The sequence below is a fragment of the Lissotriton helveticus genome, chromosome 5_1 (assembly GCF_964261635.1).
Source record: "Lissotriton helveticus chromosome 5_1, aLisHel1.1, whole genome shotgun sequence".
NCBI lineage: Eukaryota > Metazoa > Chordata > Amphibia > Caudata > Salamandridae > Lissotriton > Lissotriton helveticus.
The window spans coordinates 1951844649-1951871029 of NC_136065.1; the positions used below are offsets into that span (position 1 = coordinate 1951844649).

Below are 26381 nucleotides of genomic sequence, written 5' to 3' on the forward strand. Positions count from 1 at the left end.
TTCAATCCCTCCAATTATCCATTGGATCTAAAGCCCCTACTCACCAAAAAGGCCACTTGTTGGATCCCATTTTTTCCAACTGGGCAGGTGTAGAAGTTCAGTCTCCAGTTCCTGTCCCCTGGTCAGACCACTTCCTAGTACCTTTTATAATAACCATCCCCGCCGGCAATGCCCAAAAGTTTTCCAGCACTAAATATCTGAGTCGCAAATGGACGGCGTTCTCCAAAGCTAGGTTCGATTCTGCCCTCACCAACGGTGGCAGACCAGGAGGGGAGGATGCTGCTACAGCATCCGATAGACTTGATGAGCACATTATTAATGCCCTGGATAACATAGCCCCTCTCTGCCATAAGAAACCGTGGAGTAGACCGCACAAATCTGCCCCTTGGTTTAATACTGAACTTCGCCTAGCTAAAACTGAATGTAAGCGATTAGAAAGGCAATGGAGGGTGGCCTATCTTGATCAAGTCAAATTGAGATATAAAGGCAAACGCAGGGAATATCATAACCTGATCAGGCGCGCCAAAACCAACTATTTCTCAGGCAGGATTGGAGAAGCTCATAACTCCACTAAGGAGCTATTTAAAATCTATAAAGAAATTTCTTTATGCAGCTCATCTGTTGATCCTTCCTTGGTCTCAGTGGAGTCCTGTAACCGCATTGCCACCTACTTCTTTGACAAAGTGGCCACTATCTACTCCGCTTTCACAGGAGGAAAGGAGAAGGCAACAGAGTTTAGTGAAAACTCACCACTAGATGAGGGCGCAAATAGGCTAGGTAACTTTATCATTCCACCCTCCAATGAGCTTCAGCAGATCTGCCGCTCTATTAAGTCAGGGTCCCACAGTGATCCGTCCTCACCGAAACTTCTTGGAGGGAGTATGGAAATTCTTGAGCCTTACTTCAGAGATGTTCTGGATCTTTCTTTCAAGACCGGCACCGTACCCAAAAAGTGGAAGCAAGCGATTGTGCTTCCGCTCCAAAAGAAACCTAACCTCAGTTGGGACAGGCTGGATAATCTCCGGCCTATTTCCCTTCTTCCCTACATGGCCAAAGTGGCAGAGAAGGTGGCCAATCTCCAACTTATGACTTTTGTGGAGGAAGCCAACCTTCTTCATCCTACCCAGTTTGGATTTCGCGCACGTCACTCTACGGAGTCTGCGATGCTCCTGGCCACCGAGACCATTAGGCAAGGGGTAGATGAGGGACATACCATGGCTCTCATTTTACTTGACCTAAGTGCCGCATTTGACACTTTAGCACATTCCACCTTGCTACAGTGTCTTAACAATGGCGGAGTAATTGGGGCGGCACTCAGTTGGATGCAGTCCTTCCTGACAGACAGGGGCTTTCAGGTTAGACAGGGAGAACACTACTCTCGTGTGTTCAATCTCGATCAGGGGGTTCCCCAGGGCTCTGCCCTTAGCCCCACCCTGTTTAACCTTTACGCCTCCCCTGTAGCCACTATTGTGGAAAGGTATGGCATCCAACTGGTATCGTACGCCGACGACACACAGCTGGTCGTCTCTCTGTCACGGGCTCCCGGAATCACGGCATTCAACTTCAGAGCCTGCATGCAGGAGCTTGCCTCCTGGATGTCTAACAACTGCCTGAAGTTGAATGGGTCCAAAACTGAAGTGCTCGTGGTGGGGGGGGGGGGCCGTCTGTGTGGTCCTCGGCATGGTGGCCTGACTGTCTGGGCTCAACCCCCGTGCCGGGTCAACAGGCTAAAAATCTTGGGTTGCTTTTCGACTCCGATCTGTCTTTTGCTCCCCAGGTAAATCGGGTGGTTGGAATGTGCTTCGGGATACTTAAGAGCTTACGTAAGGTCCTTGACCTGCTTCCTGTAGGTGCCAGACAGACTCTTGTGCATGCCTTGGTCACATCGAGACTCGATTATGCCAAATTATTATATCTGGGTATTACGGCTAAAAGTCTCAATCATCTCCAAGTACTGCAAAACGCCACAGCCCGGCTGGTGCTGAGGCTTCCTAGGAGAACACCCTCTAAAGCCGCTTTGAGGTCCCTTCACTGGCTTCCGATCCGTGAAAGGATTACCTTCAAAGCCTTATGCATGTGCCATCGCATCTTTGGAGGTAGAGCACCCGACCCTCTGAATAGCCTTATCACCCCCTATAGACCAGAGCGGATGCTTAGATCCTCAGGCACGGGTCTGGTTGTTGTCCCCAAAATCCGTAAAGCTCGGATGGGGGCAGATCGTTCAGGCTCCTTGCAGCCAAGAATTGGAACATGCTCCCCACTGAATTGCGCCTCTAACCTTATGAGACCAAATTTCGCAGAGCCCTCAAGACTCATCTTTTCCGCCTAGCACTGCTATAGCCTCCCGATCCTCCCACAGATGTACTCTCAGCGCGGGGACACGCCGGAGCGCGTAACCAAGCGCTTTATAAAATCCCAAAATAAATAAATAAATAAATAGCTGACTGGTGGGAGCTGCGGTGAACGGACCGGTGACACCCCGGCAGCCCGCGCCGGGGGGGCCCTCGTCGGAGACTGCAGAGGCGGGAAGCGACTGGGAGGCTTGGCAGGGCCTGCCCTGTAGCCCTCACCTGAAGCTGTGGCTGCCGCCATTGTGGAGGATAGCCATCGTGGTGCTGAGGGATTGTGTACCACCAAGCGGACATTGGAGTAGGTGAGAGCAGCGGGGGGCTTTCGGACGGACGGAGCTGCCAGCCGTGTTGTGAAGCATTTGACGGGCCCTCCCGACGGACTGGCGACTCCCTGGGCCCCTGTGCATGGGCTGGCAGATTCAGGCTGACAGAGAGAGTGTCCGAGCGACCTGGCGGTGCATGCCCTACGGCCCGGTTCCGGAAATCGCCGGCATGCTGGCATGCTGTTCCTAAAGGGGCTGGAGGCTCCTGCTGCCTTCGGGGACTGGAGAAGAAAGCAACGGGTGCAGTGCGGTGAGTGACCCGCCATTTTCTGACTCTGAGATACGAGGTCCTGCGTGCTGCTGCACCCAGGGAACCGGTGTCCCGCACGTAGCCCCTACCCCTGTGAGACTGCCTGGGGGGGTGCTGGAGAGGCTGCTCCTCAATAACAGCTGGAGAACTGCGGGGGAGACGCCCAACTCGAGGTGGGCGTCCCGCCATTTTGTGTTTGGGGAGAGGAGCTGCTTGGAGGCTCTGGGCGGCCTGCCATAACGCTGAGGAGGCCTGTACTTCATACCGCACTGGTCTACGAGGCGGAGGAGAGGACCATGACACTGACATTGCAGCAAGTAAGAGGCAGGGGGCACGAGTGGCATATCTGACCCTTGGTGTCATTGGGGAGAGGTGGCTTGGAAGCATTGGGTCACCCGCCTCTAGGCCTTGAGACCTTGTGATTTACCCTGGGCTGGCTGGGAGTCACCGAGACGCGGTCACGGCCGCCCTTAATGTGGGCATCGATCGGGGTGACCTGGGAGGCAGGTGGATGGACTGGACACTGCCCGGCAACGATCGGAGGTACGGAGTGTGATGGGGGACGGGTGGCCGGATGGAGCGAGATGCCATTTTGTGAGGGACTAGAAGGAGCCCCCCCCCTCCCCCCCATGGCACCCTGGTGAATCCCCGGGACCCTGGCTCATAGGGGTCCGAACTGAGCAGCGGAGGCGGGCGTGGCAGAGCTGATGCTCTGAAGCGACTGGAGGTGACTGAGGCAGGCTGACAGGCGGCGATCTGAGGGTTACACTGATGGGGCCTACATCGGGGCTGCCAGAGGGGATGGAGGAGCGGCCTAGGAGAGCAGCGGCCTTGTAGAGCCCATACTGCGCCTCTCGCACGGTGGAACTTTGCGGGGCGGGCCCCAGCGGGACTGACTGCAATCACTGCATCGCAGGCTATTGGGGCCCATACCAGGTGCAGCGGCTGGGGGTCGGGGGCCACAGGAGAGCAGCACGGCAGGAAGAGCGCTCCCATGCCATTTTGATATTGTTGTGCCGGGTGGCCCACTGGCACTGGACCCCGCGTGCTGCTGCACCCGGGGAGCCTGTACCCTGCTTAAAGCCTCTGCCCCCGTGATACTACCTATGGGGGTACAGAGGGACGTAGTAGAAAGCGACGACACAGCGGCAGCTGGGTGATTGCAAGTGGGACACCTAGTACAGGACGAAAGTGCCGCTATTTTGCGACTGTTAAGCGGGACGGCCGGAGGCACTGGGCGGCTTGCACTAACACTACGGAGATCTGAAGCTCATATCACGTTGGCTGGAGAGGGGGAGGAGGAGACCGGGACACCTGCATTATGACAAGTGAGCGGCTGGGGGTATAGCAGAGTGACGCAGTTTGCTGGCGGGCCAGAGTGTGTTGCAGGTCCTACAGGGCTTCAAGTGTGCTTGTTGCGGACGGGGTGCAAGGGAGGTGTGGACTGGCTTGGAGTAGCAGGGCCCCTGCAGCGGACACTTGCACACCCTGGCCTGGTCTAGAGGGCTTCACCACGCCTGAAGTGTCCCGCCAGTGGGCACTGTTGTGGAGAGGACAGAGAGGCGGTGGACCTAAACGGGAGGTAGCCTGCGTCTTGAGGGTTGAAGGCTTGAGGGGGGGGTCTACGCATTGGACTCCCCAGCTGCAGTTTCGAGCTTTGCAAACTAGGGAAAAGATTGGCCTTGGTTGGGCGGTGAATATCTCAGTCTACATTAGAACAACCACGCACGGACTACGCGGCTTGGTGGCCAACGGAACATCCAAGGACTGGCGATGACACGTTCCAGAGGGGGCAAGGCAGATCCGGCTGCGGCCCCCAGAGACAACTCCGTGGTGGCAATGTGGGGCAAGATGGGAGCGTCGGGCCCTACTGAGGTGGCGCCACAGGCCGCGGGGGACTCAGCGCCAGTGACCCAGGCATTTATGACATCTTTCATGTCAGACCTCAAGATGGAGATTGGCGCTCTGCGCACAGAGGTTCACTCGTGTGTGCGAGAACTCAGAAAGGAGGTAACTGACTTGGGAGACCGGGTGGATGGGCTGGAAAAGACAGTGGATGCCCGCACGGAGGACTAGGAGCAACTGTGGCAACGCCTGGCAGTGCTAAAGAAATAGCACATAGAGCTGCAAGTAAAGCAAGAGGATTTGGAAAATCGGAGTTGCCGGAATAACTTCTGCATCCGGTGAGTTCCTCTTGGTGTGGAGGGGAAAGACGTCATGACCTACGTGGCGCAACTCCTCCACGAGGTCTGGGGGGACGAAGACGATTCTCTGCCGGCTTTGGATCGAGCCCACAGGGTCCCCGGGCCCGCTGGGAGGCCGGGTCTCCTCTCTGACATCTTAACTAGGGTCCATTTCTTCTCCGAAAAGGAGGCTATCCTCAGGACAGCACGCGTTAAGCCGCAAGATCCATCTTGGACTACTGTACATCGCCATCGACGTTCGTCACCCATGGATGAGCAATCTAGCTCTCAGGCCAAACAGGATATTATCGCACACATACGATCCCTTGAAGGGCACAAGGAAGACATCACCTCGCACCCCTCAACTCCATGATAGACTGAATTCACACCGGACTATGAAGCGTACGCTTCATGAAATGCACCCTTATTCTTAGGTTTGCTGAATAATGTGCCCTCTTAATTTACACCCTGGCTCCATGCCTATGGGGTGGGGGACGCTGTGGCTTCCCCGCTGACTGAACTTGAGGTCGACTGCAAACCTACCCCCAATTGTTCCTGAGGGAGTGACATCCCTGGGCTCATCCGAACTCTAGGGTATAGGATACCCGGCGACGGAAAAAGAATACTTTGGCCCCGGTGGCCATTGTTGGTTTACTGTTCCTTACAGCTGTACCTTCCTGCTTTTCTACCTCTTTCTCTCTTCTTTCTCTATTCCCTTGAGTGTGGCGGATGGGTAGCACAGTGGCGCTGGCGTCTATCCCCTGCGCATTCCCTCCCTTGACCTGCGCAGCTCCCTTCGGTGGCTTAAAGGACTAATTAGCGATAGGAACTTACAATGACCCTTCCTTGCCCTCTGAAGGTGCTTTCCCCTAATGTCAAGGGGCTTAACTCTCCGAACAAGCGGCGACAGGTGTGGCGATACCTCCTACAACATGACCCTGACATCATATTTCTCCAAGAAACTCATCTTTTGAAAGAAGATGTCCAGCGCATGGCGCATCCCAAATATCCACTCCAATTCTGGGCTACGGCGGCCACTAAAATGGCTGGGGTGGCCATCCTGTGCAGGAGTGGTATCAGACGGACGGAAACCAGGGCTCTATGTGGTCAGACGGGCGCTTTGTTAAGGTGGGTGTTGGAATTGGGAGGCGCACATTCACGCTGTGCAATGTGTATGCACCAAACCAGATGCAAGACTCCTACCTCCGAGCACTATTAAGGGACCATATCCCACAGGGTGATCCCTCCTTGATCCTAGGTGGTGATTTTAATCTAGTATGGGACTCTGGGGCGGACCGCAGTGGAACATCTTTGACCGGGAAGAGGGCCATGTCCTCTACGCTTCATGCGCGTATAACGGACCTTGGCTTGACAGATGCCTGGCGATACTGTTCGCCAGAGGCAAGGGATTTCTCTTTCTATTGACGAGTGCATCGCTCATACACGCGCATTGATTATTTATTTGTCTCTCATGCCATGGTGCGAGACATACTGGCGGTGTCTATGTCTGCTATATCACTCTCTGATCACGCTCATGTTGAACTACTCCTGCAGGACCCGGCCACTGGCCCCCCATACTCCGAGGTGGCGCCTGCCGCCGAGTATCCTGCGGGACCCGGCGGATGTGGAAAGCATACGCGTCGCCATTGACTCTTACTTCACGAGCAATGATATCCCTGAGACACCCTTCTCTGCGGTGTGGGACGCTTTCAAGGCCACAATTAGAGGTCACATCACCTCGCTCTCAATTACCCGGGCGCGCGAGACCCGACGGTTAGAAGACAGCTTATCTGCAAACATCAAGGCGGCAGAAAAACAAGACCAGGTCCGTACCTCGCTTGCATCCCGACGGCGGCTAGCAAACCTTCAGGGGCAACTGCGCGTTTTACGCACCAATAAAGCGGAAAGATCCCTTATAGCCTTGAAACAGCGGTATTATGAAGGAGGGGACAAAGTGGGCACGCTATTGGCAAGGCGTCTGCGGGCACGGGCAGCGAAAGCTCACATAGCTAACATTAAACTCCCGGACGGCTCGCGAGTCACTGTGGAGCAGGCCAAATGTGAGGCCTTTAGGGTCTACTATGCCGCACTGTACGCGGCAGAGCCGCCACCCCCAGCTCTTATCGAGGATGCATTGAACCAGTGTGCTTGGAACCCATTACATCCCCACCACGCTCGGAGCTTGGAGGGGCCTCTAACTGCAGAGGCGACGGCGGTGGCGTAAAAGGACCTCCCTCTCGGAAGGACTCCGGGTCGGACGGCTTACCGCTGTCCTTCTACCGCATGTTTCAGGCACAGCTCATACCCCACCTGTTGCGGTTGTACAACTCTTTCTCGGACACTGACAGTCCGACGCCTTCTATGGGCATGGCGGAAATATCGCTCATACCCAAACCTGGGAAGGACCTCGCGTTATGCATCTCATACCGCCCAGTTAGATTGATACTCAGGAGGGTGTATCTCACCGTACACTGCTCAAAGAGGGAGGGAAAATCAGTCTTTCTCTCTCACCCTAGACACTAGGGATGATGTCTTTTAGAAAATGGGGTGAAGCTGCCCACCGTGGCATTGAGTGATGCCTATACCCCCGATAGGGCACAGCAGTCTTTCTGTCCTGCTGAGGGGAATAGTGGGTGGGGTGTTTACCTCCAATATACACACCTGGAGGCAGAGCGCTCACCAAGAAAGCTAAATTGAAACAAGCATTTTGCAATGAAATAGGTCTCGCATTCACACAAGTTTGAGCAATTGCCATTGTAAATGACAATGCCTTTTATTTATGTCTTGGGTTTTAAACATAATTAAAAGGCATTGTCATTTAAAATACTAATAGCTTAAACTCTCACAAACACAAGACCTATTACATTGCAATAAAGAACCTTCTCGACCGCTTCTTAAATTGTAAATATCAGAGGAAGAGTCGGCCTGCGATGTCTTCAAAGTAGTGATGAATAGTGCAGTAAAGAAGATGTGCAAGTGTTGTAAATTACACAGACACAAAGTTTGAAGTGAAAGTTACAAATGATCCGAGCTATAACCATTAACAAAGCACTCAAACACCTTTTGCTCGAGGAGGAGCTTCGCGGGCATCCAAGATGGTCGCCTGAGCACAGAGCTCCCGAGACCCGCGCCGCCCTTCGCAAATATCCTTACTACATCCTGATTTTGAAGATGGGCTTTTGAAGACAGACTCGGGCTGATCCCAACATTCTTTGAAGAATCGAATTCGGACGTTAGGATCCACTTTTACGTCGTCTTAAACTTTTGCGGCCCGTCCCGAGACGAGTCCGGGGGCCTGGTTGCTCTGCAGGCCGAGGAGCAGTTGAACAACAACGGCCGGAGGGGTTTCTCCCCCAGACGGCCTCTGCCTAACTTTCAGTTTCGCTTTCCTACTCCCGGCTCGAATCGACTGAAACGCTGCTCGGATCTACCCTTGATCCTGCTTGGTGTTACTACGCTGCCGTGTGCCTTCCCAGCGGATCGCCTTGTTCTCAGCATTATTGGCATTTTCGCTACTTTGGCCCAGTTTCGTTGTTCCTTGGTCACATCACGACCGGCCATTTTCACCAGGTCGCGCAGGCCCCTCCGGGGTCCTTTTTCCAACATGGCCACCAAACCCGAGGCGGAGAAACGCAAGACTAAGACACCTCTCCGTGGGGGACAAACCCAGACGAATATTATCGATCACTACTCCCATTTCAAGGGTTCCCCCAGTGCTGCTGGCCGTATGCCTGACGATCCTAAGGCTGTTTCTGATGCGACCTCGGAAGTATCGTTGCAAGATGTCATGAGTGCCATCGTCAGTATAAAGGCCTCCATGGGACAGCAATATGAGGCACTTGCCTCCAAGATCGATACGGTGGCCGTTAATGTTACGCTGATTAGAGCGGACCTGGCAAAGACCAACGAGAGGGTCAAGGCGTTGGATCTGAAGACTTCCAGCCTGACTACAGATGTTACGGACGTTCAGACTGAGATCGGGAACTTGCGTTCTTCTCATGACATGATGGCCCGTCGTCTGGAGGATTATGAAAATAGGGCCCGTCGCAACAACGTGCGCATTATCGGTGTCCCTGAAAATCCCGAGACCTCTGCAACCGACCTCCTTGTGGAAGATCTGGTCTCGACCTATCTTGCTCCCGCCGGACTTACTAAATTCTTCGCGGTTGAGCGGGCGCATCGAGTTCCAGGCGGGAAGCTTAAGCCGGGTGCCCCCCCACGACCCATTATTGCTAGACTATTCCACTTTAGGGATAGGGACGCTATCCTGCAAGCATCCCGGGACAAGGGCCCTGTGGAGTTTGAAAATACTACCGTGAACTTTTACCCTGACTTTACCCCGCTTGTTCAAAGGCAGAGAATGGGGTTTCAGGGAGTCAAGAGACGGCTGCGGGGCCTGGGCCTCAAGTACGCCATGTTGTTTCGGACCAGACTTCGTATCGAGTATGAGGAACGAACGTTTTTCTTTGACCGCCCGGACAGTGTCAGTGACTGGCTTGATTCTTTGCAAAAAAGGGATGATCGAACTGAGCACCCCGGCGGCGCCGACGGCGGCTCGCTGGAGCGAGAGTGACGTTGTGGGCCCTGACGTCTGAACTTTCCAACTATTTCAGCTGAGTCTGGACAATGGTTCTTTTGTTCTTATTTTAGATTGGCCTGAGGGTGGCGGGGGTGAATGGGACTCTTCCTCCTCCTGGGTTCTTTGTGTAGAGTAGTTTTATGACGGGGCTACAGGCACACTGCAAGTTGGGGTGGCTTTTGAGTCGTACGCAGGGGTGCAGGGTGAGGGGCGTTGTAACGGTTTCAGTTGGGGGTGTGTGTGTGTGTGACTGTTTCTTTTCACAAGGCATTGTATTGTTTTTTCTAACTGCTCAGGTCACTGGGTTTCGTGTGTGGGCTGCTCTGCTTCCTTCTCGGGGATGGGGGTGGTGAGTTGAGACTGCTATCCTGGAATGTTAATGGGTTGGGAGACAGGATAAAGCGAGGGGTAGTGTTGCAGTTCCTCAGACGCCATTCCCCCGATATTGTTCTTCTGCAGGAGACGCATCTGATAGGTAACACGTGTCAAGCCATGAACAGGCGCGGATACCGACTAGTCGCTCATTCTGGTTTCACTTCTGGTTCCAGGGGGGTTGGCATTCTCATCCGGTCTTCTCTCCCTTTGAAATTGATGAAGTAATACTTGACGACAGAGGGCGCTATGCAGTGCTCACGGGTAGATGGGAGGGGAAAACACTGTCCATACTCGCGATATATATCCCTCCGGGCCTACAGGCCTCCACCTATGCTGATTTGGCTAGGGTTATACTAGGGCTGCCTGAGGGTCTCCTTATCCTTGGTGGGGACTTTAACTCCGTTGTTTCTGGCACCGCTGACCGTTTTCCGCCCAGGGATCTGGCTAGATCTCATATGTGGCTGAGTGACCTACTGGAAACTTTTGGGCTGATAGATAGCTGGAGGTTGATGCACCCTACACAGCTTCAATACACCTTCCATTCTGGGGCACATGGTAGTCTCTCCAGGCTAGACTATTTTTTAATGCCGTCGGCCCAGTCCCCCTCCATCAGTGAGGTTCGTCATTTTCCTAGGGTATTTCTGATCATTCCCCCTTGTGGCTTCGGTTTGTGGTTGGGGTAGGCACTGCGGGTAGAGTGGCTCCCATTAACCCCTGGTATTTTCGTAATCCTAAAACTCGTTCTGAACTTGTGAAAGCTATGGACCATTACTTCAATGACAATGTGGGGTCTGTTTCTTCTTCTGTTTCACTGTGGGAAGCTTTCAAGACGGTTATTCGGGGGCATTCTCTGTCACTGATTGCTGCTGCCAAGAAGGCTAAGAGATGAGGAACTTGTGTGCCTTGAAACTGACATAACTGCACTTGAGAATGATCTTGATTCTGGAGCAACACGTTTAAAACTGCATTCCCTCAGTCTGAAGCAAGCCGATTACAGAGCCCTCGTCACTGACGCGGCAAAGGTGATGAGCAGAGAGCAACAGGGCAGGTTGTATGACGTGGGGGACAAGGCTGGTAAACTGATTGCGTGGCTGGATAAGAAAGAGAGTGAATCGTGTTGTCCCTGTGATTGAGAGGCCTGATGGTGAGAGTGTTACTGACCCAGTCGGGATTGTTGAGTGCTTTGTTGACCACTTTAAAACCGTGTATGCCTCGGTCTGTGATAGGGACGAGGATGACTCCCGGTTGTTGCTTCGGGACATTGCGTTACCCTGCCTTTCCGATGATGACAGAGACCTTATGGACGCACCCCTCACGGTGGACGAAGTCGCGGTGGCCATACGTTCTCTCCGCTCTGGCAAAGCAATGGGCCCCAATGGCTTACCCATTGAACTGTATAAACTGCGTCCCGACAAAATGGCGCCCTACATGAGGGATATGTTCCTTGAGGCTTTGGACTCTGGTTCCCTTCCTGCCGACCAGCGACTCGCCACCATCGTGATCATCCATAAGGAGGGTAAGCCGCATGATCGCTGTGCCTCGTACAGACCTATTTCACTGCTTAACGCCGAACCCAAAATTCTAGCTAAATTGTTAGCTAATCGCTTGATTAAGGTGATCGGGGACTTGGTCCATCCGGATCAGTTGGGTTTCATCCCTCATCGAAACACCGCCCTTAATCTTCGGAGACTCCACGGAGTTCTCGCGAGAGCTGAGACACTCACTGAGCCCGCCATTTTAGCTTCCCTTGACGCTACCATGGCCTTCGACACCATCGAATGGCCCTACCTTTGGGCAGCCCTCTCAAAGTTTGGATTCGGCCCGGTGTTTATCGCTTGGGTGAAACTTCTTTATGAGAAGCCCCTTGCTCAGGTGGTGGTTAATGGGAAGGTGTCCAGTGTTTTTACACTCGGGTGAGGCACCAGACAGGGCTGCCCGCTGTCTCCGCTGCTCTTCGCCCTCGCTTTAGAACCGTTGGCTGAATGGCTCCGTTGGGAGCCTTCTATAAAGGGCATTCGGTGGGCTCCCGATTTCGAGGATCGTATCTCGCTATAAGCAGATGACATCCTCCTGTATCTTACCTCCCCTCAGAAATCCCTTAATGTGCTCTTCGATGTTCTGACTTCCTTCGGAAAGAACTCGGGTCTCATTATTAATTGGACTAAATCCTGTGTCTACGTCTTGGCTGGTGGTCTCCCCCTATTGCCTCGTAGATTTCCAATTCAGGTAACTGAGACTGGTTTTAAATACCTGGGGATCTATGTCTCCTTGGATTCCACCGTTCGCTATGAGCGTAATTTGCTACCCCCTCTCCAGAGGCTGAAGCTTGATGTTGCACGTTGGCGTCAGCTTCCACTGTCGCCGCTCGGTCGTGCGGCTCTTTTTAAAATGAGGTCGCTGCCTAGATTTTTGTACGCTCCCCAGAACTTCTTTGACCCCGTTCCTTCGGGTTACTTTCGAGAGGTGGAGAGTTTACAAAGGCGACTGGTTTGGGATGGACGTGCACGCATCGCCCTGTCTAAACTCACGCTTCCGTGGTATGACGGGGGCATTGCCCTCCCTGACATCAGGCGTTACTACTGGGCTTCTCAATTAAGTGCGGTTAATCACGCAACATATGCTCCCGTCCTGCCCCGGCCTTTGCAATGGATAAACACCTTCTGCCGGGGGGGAACTTCAACAGGGCGCTGTATTCCAAGAAGCTCTGTAAAACACTGGCTGGTCCCACTAAAATTCCTGTACGTGTGTGGCACGACGCGAATGCGGCTCTTGGATGGAGTGATAGACTTACCCGCGCGACCCCTTTGTATGACTCTGAAGGTTTGGATAATTTGTGGCGAACTAAAGGTTTTGATAACTGGGATATGATTGGTATTAGCAAGGTGGGGGATCTCTGGTCTAAATGCGACGTTAAGACCTTTGCGGTGCTCAAGGCGGAATACGAACTCGGTGACAGGGAATTCTTCAGGTACGCCCAGGTCCGTCATGCCCTATTGTCAGTTTTTGCTGTGGGTACAGATATTCCTGAGTCCTCACCTCTTGAGGATCGTATCCTGGATGGACATGTGCCCGATAGCACAATTTCATTGATTTACAAGAAGCTGATAAACAATAGGGCTGATCTGCTTGTACGCCTAAGGGCTTCGTGGACCGCCGACGGTCTGGAATTGGATGATGAGGACTGGCAATCCGCCCTGTCTTCGCCCAAAGAGGTTGCCATACCCGCTCGCCTTAGGTTTGTTCAACTTAAGATCCTCCACCGTGTGTATGTCACTGGTCCGAGTCTGGTTCGCATGGGTTACTCTTTGGATGATTTGTGTAAGCGTGGCTGCGGCATGACTAGCACTTTCCTCCACATTCTATGGGAATGCCCGGAGGTGGTTGAGTTTTGGTCCCGTGTCCATGTCGTAATGGAAAGGGTCACTAGTGTGACGCTACTGCCCGAGGCCAGACGCTGTCTCCTGAATGTCTGGGAACCCAATGATTACAATACGGCACAGATCAACTGGGCGTCCCTTGGTAATATGATCGCAAAAAGGGATACTGCACAGCTCTGGGGTTCCCATAGGCCGCCCACTGTATCATCATGGGAGGAGAACATGGACTGGTGCATGTTTAGGGAGAAAACTGTGTATCTGTCACGGGGTAGGCCCAGGAAATGGAGTAGAATTTGGTCACAATGGAACACATACCGTGGAAATATATGTACCCCCCCCACATGATTTGCTTCCCGATGTTACCCTGTCCCCCTAATTGACATTCCAAGTATTAACTTTTACTGTATTGCTGATGGTTTCCTCGCTACCCCCCCCACTACGGATATCGAATGTATTATATATGTTGCAGCGCTGGAGTGCCGACCGCATGGACCCACGACCGTGTATTTACCGTATTTATGCCTTGTGTAGTTTAAATAAAAACTTTAATTTTTTTTTTTTTAAAACACCTTTTGCTCTGTGATTACACTGTTGTGGCTCAAGAGGAAGAATGGGAAGGGGGTGCGGGGCTATTTCCTGCCCTCTCCGTGATTTGAGTGTGCTGTCTGGCATTGCGTAATGTCATTGCTATCTTTGGCCTAATGAAAAGCACTCCTTCTGTAGTAGGGCACTAGCTTCACCTCCTGGTGCAGGGCGGGCAGTGCTTTATGGCATAGAGAGAGGGTAAGATGGTCTCGGCTGCAGCTCCGGCCTCGTACAGTGCCCCTGCTCCTGTAAGTTTAAGGGCTGTTGCTCAGTGTTTTTGGCATTAATAGCAGTTTTTCTCTATAGGTTTGACGAGAACTACACATTCTCATATCGCTTTTAAAATCTTTTGGGGAACCTCTGCAATTTTTTACTTTCTTTGACCCTGCATACGGCTATTACTACTTACTTTTCATTACTTCCTGCCGCTTTCCGGGGTGTTGAAAGACTAGCTTGCTCGACCCTGGCGGTACCCGGATATTAATCAGGACCGCACGGCACCTAGGTTGCCAGGAGGTATAAATCGCGCTATGGGGCGACCGCGCAGCCTGTAAGTTTGAGGGCTGTTGCTCATTGTTTTGCTGTGTTTGGCATTAATAGCATTTTTTCTGTTTAGGTGTGACGAGAACTACACATTCTTATATCGCTTTTAAAATCTTTTGGGGAACCTTTGCGATTTTTAACTTTCTTTGACCCTGCATACGGCTATTGCTACTTACTTTTCATTACTTCCTGCTGCTTCCCGGGGTGTTGAAAGACTAGCTTGCTCGACCCTGGCGGCACCCAGATGTTAATCGGGACCACACGGCACCTGGGTTGGCGTGCTAGTTGTTCTTTTCAGGAGGTATAAATCGCGCTATGGGGCGACAGCGCAGCGGGCGGGCGTGCCGGTGGCGCGCCAAAGGCAAGCCCGTCTGCTCCTGTCTGCGCCCGTCCGCGCCCGAGACACGCCCAGTACCACGACCCCTGGCGGTGGTAAGGTAATTACATATAGTAAACAGCAATTATTGGATTTTAACAGTTGTGATTGCAAGGCTTCTGGTATCTGGCCCTTAGAAAAGTCCGTCTGCAGCAGATGCGCATATGCATTTACTCCCAGCCCTGCTGATAGTGTCAACTTACCTGTTCAAGTCTATAACCAAGGGACCGCTGGGGCGGGAGAAATGTCCGCTGCTTGTAAGAGCTCTCATATCGAAGTTACTACACGTAACACTCTAGCCCCGGACACATACGGAAAACATATGAAAGCTACATGTCAGCAGATTCAGTGTGTGCTGATTAATATACGGTCTCTGAGGAAGCACAAATTTGAAATTGAGGACCTGATTCAGAATATTACGCCCGATATCCTGTTTTTAACCGAGACCTGGACTGACCAGGCTTCAGGCCCGAACTGGAACATTGCGTTACCACAGCGCTACGCGGTGAAGTTCCAGGATAGAGAGGTTAATAAATGGCGGATGTTATCAATTATATATCGCGACCTGTTTAAATTGCATATATAGAAGCTGTGTCTGACCAACCTGCAGAAGCATTTCGTTTCTCCATAAAGGCTTATAACTTCTGGAAGCTCCAGGGTCTTTTGATTTATCGCCCACCTGGGCCCAGAGCGGCCTTCTCACAAGCCCTGATGACTCATATGGAATCTTGTACGGATTCTGATTCTATATTAATTCTCTGGGATTTTAATTATCATCTCAAATTAAATAATACTACCGATACCTGCAGATTAGTAGACAACATGGCAGCCTTTGGTTTTAATCAAATGGTCATGGAACCCACCCATCAGGCGGGCCATATATTGGATGGCATTTTTTATAACAATGATGACATTACTGTAAGCAATGTGACTGCGCTTCCTTGGTCAGATCATAGAGCAGTGCATTTCAAGTTTAAAACCTCTTTGCAGGGGCGTTACACACAGAATAATGCATTGAAAACAAAGGTCAGATGCTGGAATAAGGTCCTACGAAATGATTTGGAAACTGCACTGGACCAGCCTCCGAGTGGGGAAGGTCCGACCAATGATATGGCGGTAGCAGTCTTTAATCAATGTCTTCTGGCAGCAGCAGATACTGTGGCCCCAGAGAAGGTGGTGACGGTTAAGAGGCTTAGGCCCTCGGCACCATGGTATAACTCAGAGCTAAAGGGTCTGAAGGCTAGTTGCAGGAGAGCTGAACGAGCTTGGAGGCAAAATTATAAGGAGAGTAAAACGATATATCATCAGGCCCTAACACAGTATAAAGAGGCCATTGTTAGGGCAAAACTGGCGTTTAATACGCAGAGGATTGAGACTGCTAGTAACTCCGCTAAAGAGCTGTTTAAGGCGATCACCTTTCTATCCAAATCCCAGCAAGAGGAGAGTTTTCAGCCAGATCAAGCGCTATGTAATGATCTGGCTAAACATTTCCAAAATAAAGTCCATCTTATCTATGACGACCTTCAGAAGAGTCACATAGACATGGAGGAGGTACAACATACTGACATAGAACCAGTTTACGCGAACTTAGTTAGTTTTCCGCCAGCCACCAATGAGGAGATACTGAATATACTAGGATCGATAAAATCAGGCTCCCCTATTGACCCGTGCCCCCCTAGAATCATGCATTTAGGGGACACTAAAATTGTTAGCCAATTAACTCCTCTTATCAATCAGGTGCTTTGGTCAGGGAATTATCCAACTGCCTGGAAGAAAGCTATAATTAGACCTATTCTGAAGAAATCCACTTTGGATCCTTCAGAACTTAAGAATTATCGTCCTATTGCAGGTCTCCCTATGGCAGCCAAAGTGCTGGAGAAAATACTAAATAATACCTTAACAGAGTACCTGGATGCTAACAATCTACTGGACCCGACCCAGCATGGCTTTAGAAGCCACCATTCCACAGAAACTGCTCTTACAGTAGCAACTGAGGAGATTCGGAAGACTGTCGACAGTGGGGGTAAGGCAATTCTCATCTTATTAGACCTGTCAGCAGCTTTCGACACTGTAAATCATTCGGTGCTAGTCCAGCGGCTACAGGACATTGGTATTGGGGGATCAGCTCTGACTCTCCTGGCATCATTTTTGGAAGGGAGAGAACAAAAACTGTATTGGGAGGGAATGAAATCAGAGGGCTTCAGTCTCCCCTGTGGCGTTCCGCAGGGCTCTGCGCTTTCACCAATGCTTTTTAACATCTATGTCACCCCCTTGGCGAGACTTGTTAGGAAGCATGGCTTGGTGATGGTGTCCTACGCAGATGATTCTCAGCTAATCATCTCACTGGCTAAACAACCTGAGGATACGGCTGCGAGGTTCCATGGTTGCCTTCTGGAGATCCTGACCTGATGAACCAGGGCTACCTAAAGATCAATGCAGATAAGACGGAAGTCATGGAATTTGGGTCAGGACAATCCCTGTGGAATGCTGCGTGGAGGCCAACAAGTGCAGGAGAATGCCCCAAGCCGATGTCTAAAGTTAGAAACCTAGGGATAATCTTTGATACTCAGCTCAATTTTTCAGCACAGGTAAACAGCCTTACCTCGTCCTGCTTTTTCCTGATAAAAAATTGAGAAAAATCTTCCCTTTCATTGGCCAGGCTTTACAAAAGACAGTGGTAGTTGGTCTTCTGCTGTCTAAATTAGACTACTGTAATGCGTTGTTTCTATGGATTGACAAAGCCCAGAGTAACAAACTACAGTCTTTGCCAAATGCAGCTGCCAGGCTGCTGCTAATGATCCCCAAGGGCAGTTCTACCTCAAAGGGTATTAGAGCCCTTCATTGGCTCCCTATTCAGCAAGGGGTGGAGTTTTAGGCGTTATGCACTGTCCATAAAGTGCTCTATGGGGGAGGGGCCAAGGACTTGCAGAGATTATTCAGGCCCTATATTCCAGCCAGGACATTAAGATCCAGCAAGACTTGTTCATGCAAATAGACAAAATTAGGAGAGCCAGATGGGGTGGTAAAACATTCTCCCATTGTGCAGCTAAGTTGTGGAATAAGTTTCCATCTATTTTGCGACTGCAACCCAATCACAGAATCTTCAGGAAGTTTCTAAAAACTGTGTTATTTTCACAAGTATAGTTGGACATTGGGGTGACACTCCTCACTTACACTAGCGCCAAGACGCTGCTTGCATTTGTGCGCTTTATAAATGTGTATCCTATCCTATCCTATCCTATCCTACAAGTGAGCGAGAGTCGCTGAGGTTGTTTGTATTGGTGGTGGTGGTGGTATTGGTGGTGCTGGTATTAGTGGTGGTGATATTGGTGGTGGCATTGGTGGTATTGGTATTGGTGGTGGTGGTGGGGGTATTGGTATTGGTGGTGGTGATATTGGTGGTGGTGATATTGGATTGGTGGTGGTATTGGTGGTGGTATTAGTGGTGGCGGTACTGGTGGTGGTATTGGTGGTGGTATTGGTGGTTGTAGTGGTGGTGGTATTGGTGGTGGTGGAGGTGGCGGTATTGGTGATGGTGGTGGTATTGGTGGTGGTGGGGGTATTGATGGTGGTGGTATTGAAGGTGGTGGTGGTGGTGGTATTGGTGGTGGTGGTATTGGTGGTGGTGGTATTGATGGTGGTATTGGTGGTGGTGGTGGTGGTGGTGGTATTGGTGGTGATGGTATTGGTATTGGAGGTATTGGTGGTGGTGGTATTGGTAGTGTTTATGGTAATGGTATTGGTGGTGGTGGTACTGGATTGGTGGCGGTGGTATTGGTGGTGGTGGTGGTATTGGTGGTGGTGGTGTTATTGGTGGTGGTGGTATTAGTGGTGGTGGTGGTATTGATAGTGGTATTGGTGGTGGTGGTATTGGTATTGGTGATGGTATGGGTGGTATGGGTGGTGGTGGTGGTGGTATTGGTAGTGGTATCGGTGGTGGTGGTATTGGTGGTAGTGGTGTTGGTGGTGGTATTGGTGGTGGTGGGATTGGTGGTGGTGATGGTATTGGTGGTGGTGGGATTGGTGATGGTATTGGTGGTGGTGGTTGTATTGGTGGTGGTATTGGTATTGATGGTGGTATTGGTGGTGGTAGTGGTGGTGGTAGTGGTGGTGGTATTGGTGGTGGTATTAGTGGTGGTGGTATTGGTGATAGTGTTATTGGTGGTGGTGGGGGTATTGGTGGTGGTGGTATTGGTGGTGGTATTGGCAGTGGTATTGGTGGTGGTATTGGATTGGTGGTGGTATTGGTGGTGGAGGTATTGGTGGTGGTAGTATTGGTGATGTTGGTGGCGCACAATGGGAACAGTCCAGCCTGAACTGCCAGGCCAGGTCCTCCCTGGACTGGAAACAAGCATCCTAGGACAGGTTTTGGGCTTTCAGTCCTCATCAGCCAGGATAGGTTGACTCCAGTGGCATGGCGAGCACGGGACCCACAACTGGGCATACCCGTCCCACTCGGGGTGACAAATGCAAAATGAACAATTGATGGACATGCATTTACCCCAGTACAGAGATCGGTCCTAGGATGCTTGTTTCCGGTCCAGGGAGGACCTGACTTGGCAGTTCGGGCTGGACTGTTCCCATGAGGCACAGGGTCAAGACTGATTTGCATATGGCCTGCTCTAAACTGGGGTGGTATGGTGAGCAAAAGAATGATGGATTTAAACCAGAACTCTTAACTGGGAGTGAATGTTTTGATTTGTTCTGCATTCCGTCCATCAATTGTGTGTCTTTCGCTTTCTTGCCCTAAGTGCTCCAGGTATGCCCAGACGTGGGACCTGGGCTCACTGTACCACTGGAATCAAGCTATCCTGGCTGAAGAGGGGTGATACTCCGAAACCGGTCCTAGGTTGCTTGTTTCCAGTCCAGGGACGACCTGGTTTGGCAGTTCGGGCTGGACTGTTCCCATGAGGCACAGGGTCAAGACTGATTTGCATATGGCCAGATCTAAACTGGGGTGGCATGGTGAGCAAAAGAATGATGGATTTAAACCAGAACTCTTGACTGGGAGTGAAGGTTTGATTTGTTCTGTATTCCGTCCATCAATTGTGTGTCTTTTGCTTTCTCGCCTTAAGTGCGCCAGGTATGCCCAGACGTGGGACCTGGGCTCACTGTACCACTGGAATCAAGCTATCCTGGCTGAAGAGGGGTGGATACTCCGAAACCGGTCCTAGGATGCTTGTTTCCAGTCGAGGGAGGACCTGGCTTAGCAGTTCGGGCTGGACTGTTCCCATGAGGCACAGGGTCAAGACTGATTTGCATATGGCCAGGTCTATACTGGGGTGGCATGGTGAGCAAAAGAATGATGGATTTAACCCATATCTCTTGACTGGGGGTGAATGTTTTGATTTGTTCTGCATTCCCTCCATCAATTGTGTGTCTTTGCCCTGGGAGGGGGCAGAATGGGAAGCTTAGCCCAATATGCCCCCAAGGAGTTGGAGCCAAAAGGCTACTAGACACCATAGATATTATTATTTTTTTTAAAGAAGGGGTGTGCCACTCTGTACAGGCAAAGGCAATGCCCTCACTTCATATCGACCCTAGCACTCATTCTGCATGAGTTGGGAAGATTAGACAACTTATCCTCAATCTGCCTCTGTGACTGCAAAAATCCCACTAGATGCAAGGGATATGTTTGGTGAAAAAAATGTGCCTGGTTCGTCCTGACATCAGGCTGCACTCTGCCCCCTCCGCCCCCCCAACAATCTTTTTGCCCCTTGGAACCTAGAGAATCCCCATCCTCATGGTAAGGGAGAAGACATTTGGATTCTTTTGTATGTCGTTTTTGCACTTGGGGCAGCAGAATGAGAGTAAATCCCAATTTCATTTCACTTGAAATGATGAATGGTCACACTATTTTGGCTCTGGGTCAGCCAGCAATCAGGGGACTCAACAAACTATGGCATCACATTTCTGTGAGTGAAAGTACTAGAATCTGTGGGATCCACAAACTTCATCCAGCTTTCCTTTATGTCTCCCAATAAAACAGTACCTCACTTGCACAGCTGGACCAATTTTCTGAGACTAGAACGGACCAAACTAGGGGCCATGTGAAAACCACATTTTTATGGGGGTATGTGTAGGAACATTTGTTACTATCAAGTAACTAGCTCTCTATTTTGGCTTCTAAATGTAAACCAGTGAGCAAGAAACAACACATTTTGCAAAATGCCCTCAGAATCACATGATAATAGACGTAACCCTAAATTCAGAGTTGTCCAAATATTCCTAAACTCAGTACGTGGGTACATTTAAAGAATGCATAGATTTCCTTCATACCCAGTTTTCGTACATTAGATTTTACCATATGAATTGCTGTTTGGTCGGTACACAATGAAATTTCATTATGAGTTGCACCTCAGTTGTTGACTCTGTGCATTGAGTGTTTCTGAGCAACAGACAAAGACTATCTAGCCCTGTCACCAAAAAGGTCTGACAGATGTTACAAAGAAGTCACTTACCTTTTGTAATGCTCTTTCTGGTGTATACTCCATCTACCTGCAGATTCCTCACCTGTGTAATATTACAAGCACCAGACTGGATCAGGAACATTTGGCGTAGCTCTCCTATGGCAGTAAATATTATTGACTCCATCATAAAGTCAGAAGCCAGGTTGTGGTGATACCATTGGAGGCATTTATTGTCTAGCTTGGTGTCCTGATGTCATGTCCCCTTCCATTTTTTCTGTGTCCTTAGAAACAGAAACAAGAAAATAATATCAAGTGTTGTAGTAGTACTGTGCAACAATCTAGATTGCCATCTTATTATAGAGACCTATAATCATCTTTCAGAATGGAGAGGAAGGAGGGATCAGTGAGGAATCTGTAGGAAGAGTGTCCTCCAGAAAGTTAGTTATTGAAGGTAAACGACTTTTTCTTCTGATGACCACTTCTACGTGTAGAGCCCTCATCTGTTGAATAGATTCTATGTCAAGACTGGAGTCGAGGTTTATGCTATTCCTTCTTCGCTTTAATCTATATGCCAAAACACAGCAGCCATTTTAACATAAAAAACTACTTTTTCCATGGCTCGGTGGTCCTTCTATTATCTCCACAGCTTGACACCAACATGGCCCTTCCTTGCTGTCTACTCCTCCTCTTTCTTCGCTGCTTAGCAGCTAGTTAAGCCGATTTTACATGCTCTCAAACTTTGTGGTATTTATGCTCTGTTTAAGATTGTTATAGTTCGGTCGTTGCACTAACAGCTACCGTGTGATTGTGTTTCAGATTCCTTTTCACCGTTGTCGCAGGGCAGCTTTTGTGTTCCTTACGTGACTAATTTTGCCTCTTTTCTGTTGGTGCGGGCCTCAGACTGCGTGAGGGCGTGGTACTCGGCCGTCTCTGCGGCTCCGCGCTGAGTGTCTGCCTTACTTATAGACAGACGCGTGCTATCAGAGCCCAAGTGACGCCGAGCCTTGTCCCTCTGCTCCCTGGTTGATACCCGTTTTGGGTCAGTATGCTGGTTTGAGACACCCCCTTTGGGTCTGTAGTTACCTTTCCACTTGTTGCCCTGCAGGGTCTGCATTGTGGCCCGAACTGCATTTGAGACACGATTCTTAGGGGAAGATTTAGCCCTGTGTACACTGTGAGGGCAGTTGTGTGTGTCCCTTGGGCATTGCCTGTTATTATGTGCGCCTTTGGCCCACCCACATAGTCTGGGCTCCCTCCCAGCTTGCAAAGCCACATTCTCCGCGTGTACTGTTCTTTCAAGCTCCCCAGTCTGTTTATCACCTGCCACTGCTTTAACAGAGCGTGTCTCCTCATGCTAAATACAACGCTATACCTTTGCTCACCAATCAATCCCCTGAGGATCAGTATGAGGAGGAGAACTCCCTAGCCTACCTCCAGTGGGATGACATATTTTATCAATCAGTCGATGACTCCATCTACAGGGCATTAAATGAAGCTATGGGGCCTCTAGAGTAGCGTCTTTCAGCGCTGATCGCACAGGAGTGAGCATAAAATTCTAAGCCAACATGAAGGAGCAACCAAAGTCCCAACCTGCCCCTGAAGGGGGTCCCCACCTGCAAAACAGAAAGGTGAACCATGGGTTGATGTGGACGCATTGGCGCGCCTTAAACAGGCATTCTTAGCACAGGAGAATACAGCAGAGGCCCCAGCGGCCCCATCCGATTATGACCCCTCAGAACTCCCTGACCAGCAGGATGCAAGGGCCTCCACAGGAGATTCCGATGACGAGGCAGGTCCCTTTAGACCCTGAATGCTGGCCACAGATGCCCCTCCAGCACATGATGATGTCTCTGATATGTTCGACCCGGACGATATAGTCCATCCCCGTTCAGGTTCCCATGGATAAGGTTGCGAAGTACGGAGCAGGACTTCTTCGTAAACCCATGAAAAAGGGCACCCACAATCGCCTTTGAGTGGAATGCCCCACCTTAGAGGGGAAAGTGTCCCTGACCCCAGATATTGACCCTAAGATGGCCTGACAGGTCTTGGCATTCTTGCCAAGGCAAGCTCCTCAACGCGGATGGCCCAATCACCAAGATTCTAGATATGGCAGAGGAGGCTAAGGCCTCTGGTTTGCTCATATCTCCGGAATTGCTATCAGAATGGGCACAGCATGCCATCATCTTTATCAGTACCACAAACTGCCTGCTGTCCAAAGAGCATCGCTGCTCCTTAATGATTAAAATAGAACCAAAGTTGGGTGACCTTGCCTCTTCGGAGGCAGGAGAGGTGGCACAAAAGGGTTTGTTTGGATACCTATTCGTGAAAGAGCTCAGTAAGTTTGTGGCAACGTCCACATCACTGGACAAGGCCCAGTCCAGTGGCAGGACAATTTTTATCCCCCTGGTTTTCCAAGGGTCTGGTCGGGGCAGGGGCTGTTCAACCGGCAGTCCATCTTACTCGAATCCCTCCAAGGGACAAGGGTCGGGGAGCAGGAAATATCAAAGCAGCGCAAGCTTCTACACGTTCTACCTCACAAGAGGACAGAAGTTCTGTGGTCGTGGAGGCTACAAAGGACAGGCCAATGGTTCATCTGACAACGGTGAGTGTACTGCCTTAAGCTCAGCTACAGGTGGGGGGTCATCTATTTCATTTCCCCCCAACGTGGGCAGCTATCACCAACAATTCTTGAGTGCTACAAACTAAACTGGGATTCCATGTGGAGGTTCACAATTGCCCTCATCAGAGGTTCTGCCCCTGGCCCAAGCCTCTCTTTCTCCAGCCGAGACGAAGAATGCAGGAGAGGTGTGGCACAGTGGCCGGGGTGGTTGCCTCCAGAGCACGGGCTCACTTTTTGAGCCCCGGGGCCGTCAGCAGATCAACCCAGCACCGTGTGACTTTGGACAATAGCTCGCTTACTCCCTGATGGCCCCCAGCACCTTGAGACCCTTAGGGGTGATTAGTTTGCATTTTACAAATACCGGGTTGATAGATGAGGAGGTTGCGGCCCTCCTCAAAAAAGGGTCTGTTAGACCTGGCTCCTTGGCGTGAGTCTCCGTGGCACTTTTTGCTGTTGTGCCTCATCTGTTTTGTTGGTGTTAGCTGCTCAGGGGACTGTGCCACTGCCAATCAGTGCCACAGTGCAAGTGCTCCCTATGAAAAGTGTACATGTAATTGATTTCCATGATTGACTCAGTTGGTTTTACTGTCAGACCCCAGTAAAGGAAGCAAAGAACCTGGGTGTCTGGGTTGACCCCAAACTCTCCTTTGAGAGTCATGTCCATAAAGTAGTAGGGAAATGTTTTGGGGTGCTGAAGACCCTAAACCGGACTCTGGACCTTCTTCCTCTAGAGGCCAGACGCACCATGACCCAAGCATTAGTCACCTCCCGTATTGACTACGGTAATGTGCTACTTTTGGGGACAACAGAAAAGAACATTAGAAGGCTGCAGGTGCTCCAAAACACGGCAGCGCAGATGGTCCTCAGATTACCCAAAAGAGCAGCCTCTAAGCCCACCTTGGCTGCTCTTCATTGGCTTCCCATAAAAAAGAGGATCCTATTTAAAGCGCTCCTTATATGCTATAGGATAACCTCTCAGAAAGCCCCTGAATATCTGAAGGATCTAGCCATTCCTTACGAGCCCAATAGAGCACTCCGCTCTATGGGTATTGGCCTTCTTAAAGTCCCCCGGATAAAAAAGGCCAGAATGGGAGGCCGCTCTTTTCGCGCGTTGGCAGCAAAAAACTGGAACTCCCTCCCAATAAACATTAGACTAGCAGAGGCTGAAACAATGTTTAGGAAACTTTTAAAAACCTACCTGTATACCCTTTAGATTCTGCACTCTACTGCTACTCCCTCCACAGCGCGGGGACACGCCGGGATGGCGTCACCAGGCGCTTTATAAACCCCTTTATTATTATTATTATTAAAGTGCACCAGGAGTGCCAGGGCTTGTAAATACCAATGCTGCTAGAAGCAGCCTTTTAAAATGTATCTAAGGTCTGCCATTGCAGAACCTGAGTGCAGTCTGGTACTGTCATGCTGGCTGGGCAAGTGCACACACTAGCCAGCCCCTAAACCTTCCCTCATGTGAGTCACCCCTATGGTAGGCCCAAGGGCAGGGTGCATTGTAAGCATAAGGTAGGACAAGCCCTGATGTGTGTGGCATGTCCTAATAGTGAATTACAGCCATTTTCGTTTTTCACTATTGTAAGGCTACCTGTTCTCATAGGCCAGAATGGGCTGCTGGAATTATTACATTCTATAAATCCAGCAGGCTCAGGGAACATGGTAGAAAGTCAAATTTAGCATTCCTGAACTCAGAATAATAAAATACTTCTTTTAGTAAAGTTTATTTTAATATCCTGTGTTTGCAAATGCTACTTTTAGAAAGGTAGCCTTTGCTTGCCTGACTATTTCAGCCCGCCTCTGCTAAGATGTGTATCTGCTGTCTGGTTTCTGTGAGTGACAGGGCTGGGGGATTCCAGGAGACAGTCTGAGCTGCCAGGTGGTGAATAGAGGGATCACACCAGGATGGGTGGGAGGAGTGCCCCTTGACTCTGAATAGGGCTGTGCTCTGCCACCACATTGCTGGCTCCACCTCCTGCGAAGCGTCTGATGTCTCTGCCCTGCTCACTGAAAGAAGAAGCCAGAGTCACCACAACAAAGTGCTCCAAAACTGGGCTGAACCAGGCTCAGGCCAAGTGGCCTGCCAGAACAAAAGAAATGGTGTATAAAAGTAGAAGCCCTGCTCCCAAGTAACTAGATCCTGTTTTGACCACGACGAATCTCTGCCCGACTAGAATGACCTGGAGAAGCCGGAGGAGGAGTACTGTCTCTGACCTGGGAGACTGGCCTGCAGTAGGTGCCTTGCTGAGAAAGGAGAGGAAAAGACCAGAAAGGACTTTGTAGAACTTGTGCCTGAAACGATCTCCAAGGGCTTGGGAACAAACTTTGCCCCCTGAACTGAGCCCCAGGACCATTGGGCTCATCCTGCCTTTGCCCGTCTGCTGCTGGACTGCTGTGTCT

The 26381-nt window shown here is 50.7% G+C and overlaps 1 long non-coding RNA gene across 1 annotated transcript in view; it reads right to left on the reverse strand.

Moving 5' to 3' along the window:
* Positions 1-26381, reverse strand: part of LOC144753906 (uncharacterized) — a 468864-nt gene that overhangs the window by 366545 nt on the left and 75938 nt on the right. Inside the window, exon 4 of the long non-coding RNA XR_013594594.1 lies at positions 21456-21633. This is a non-coding gene — a long non-coding RNA (uncharacterized LOC144753906). The remainder of the gene's footprint in view (positions 1-21455; positions 21634-26381) is intronic.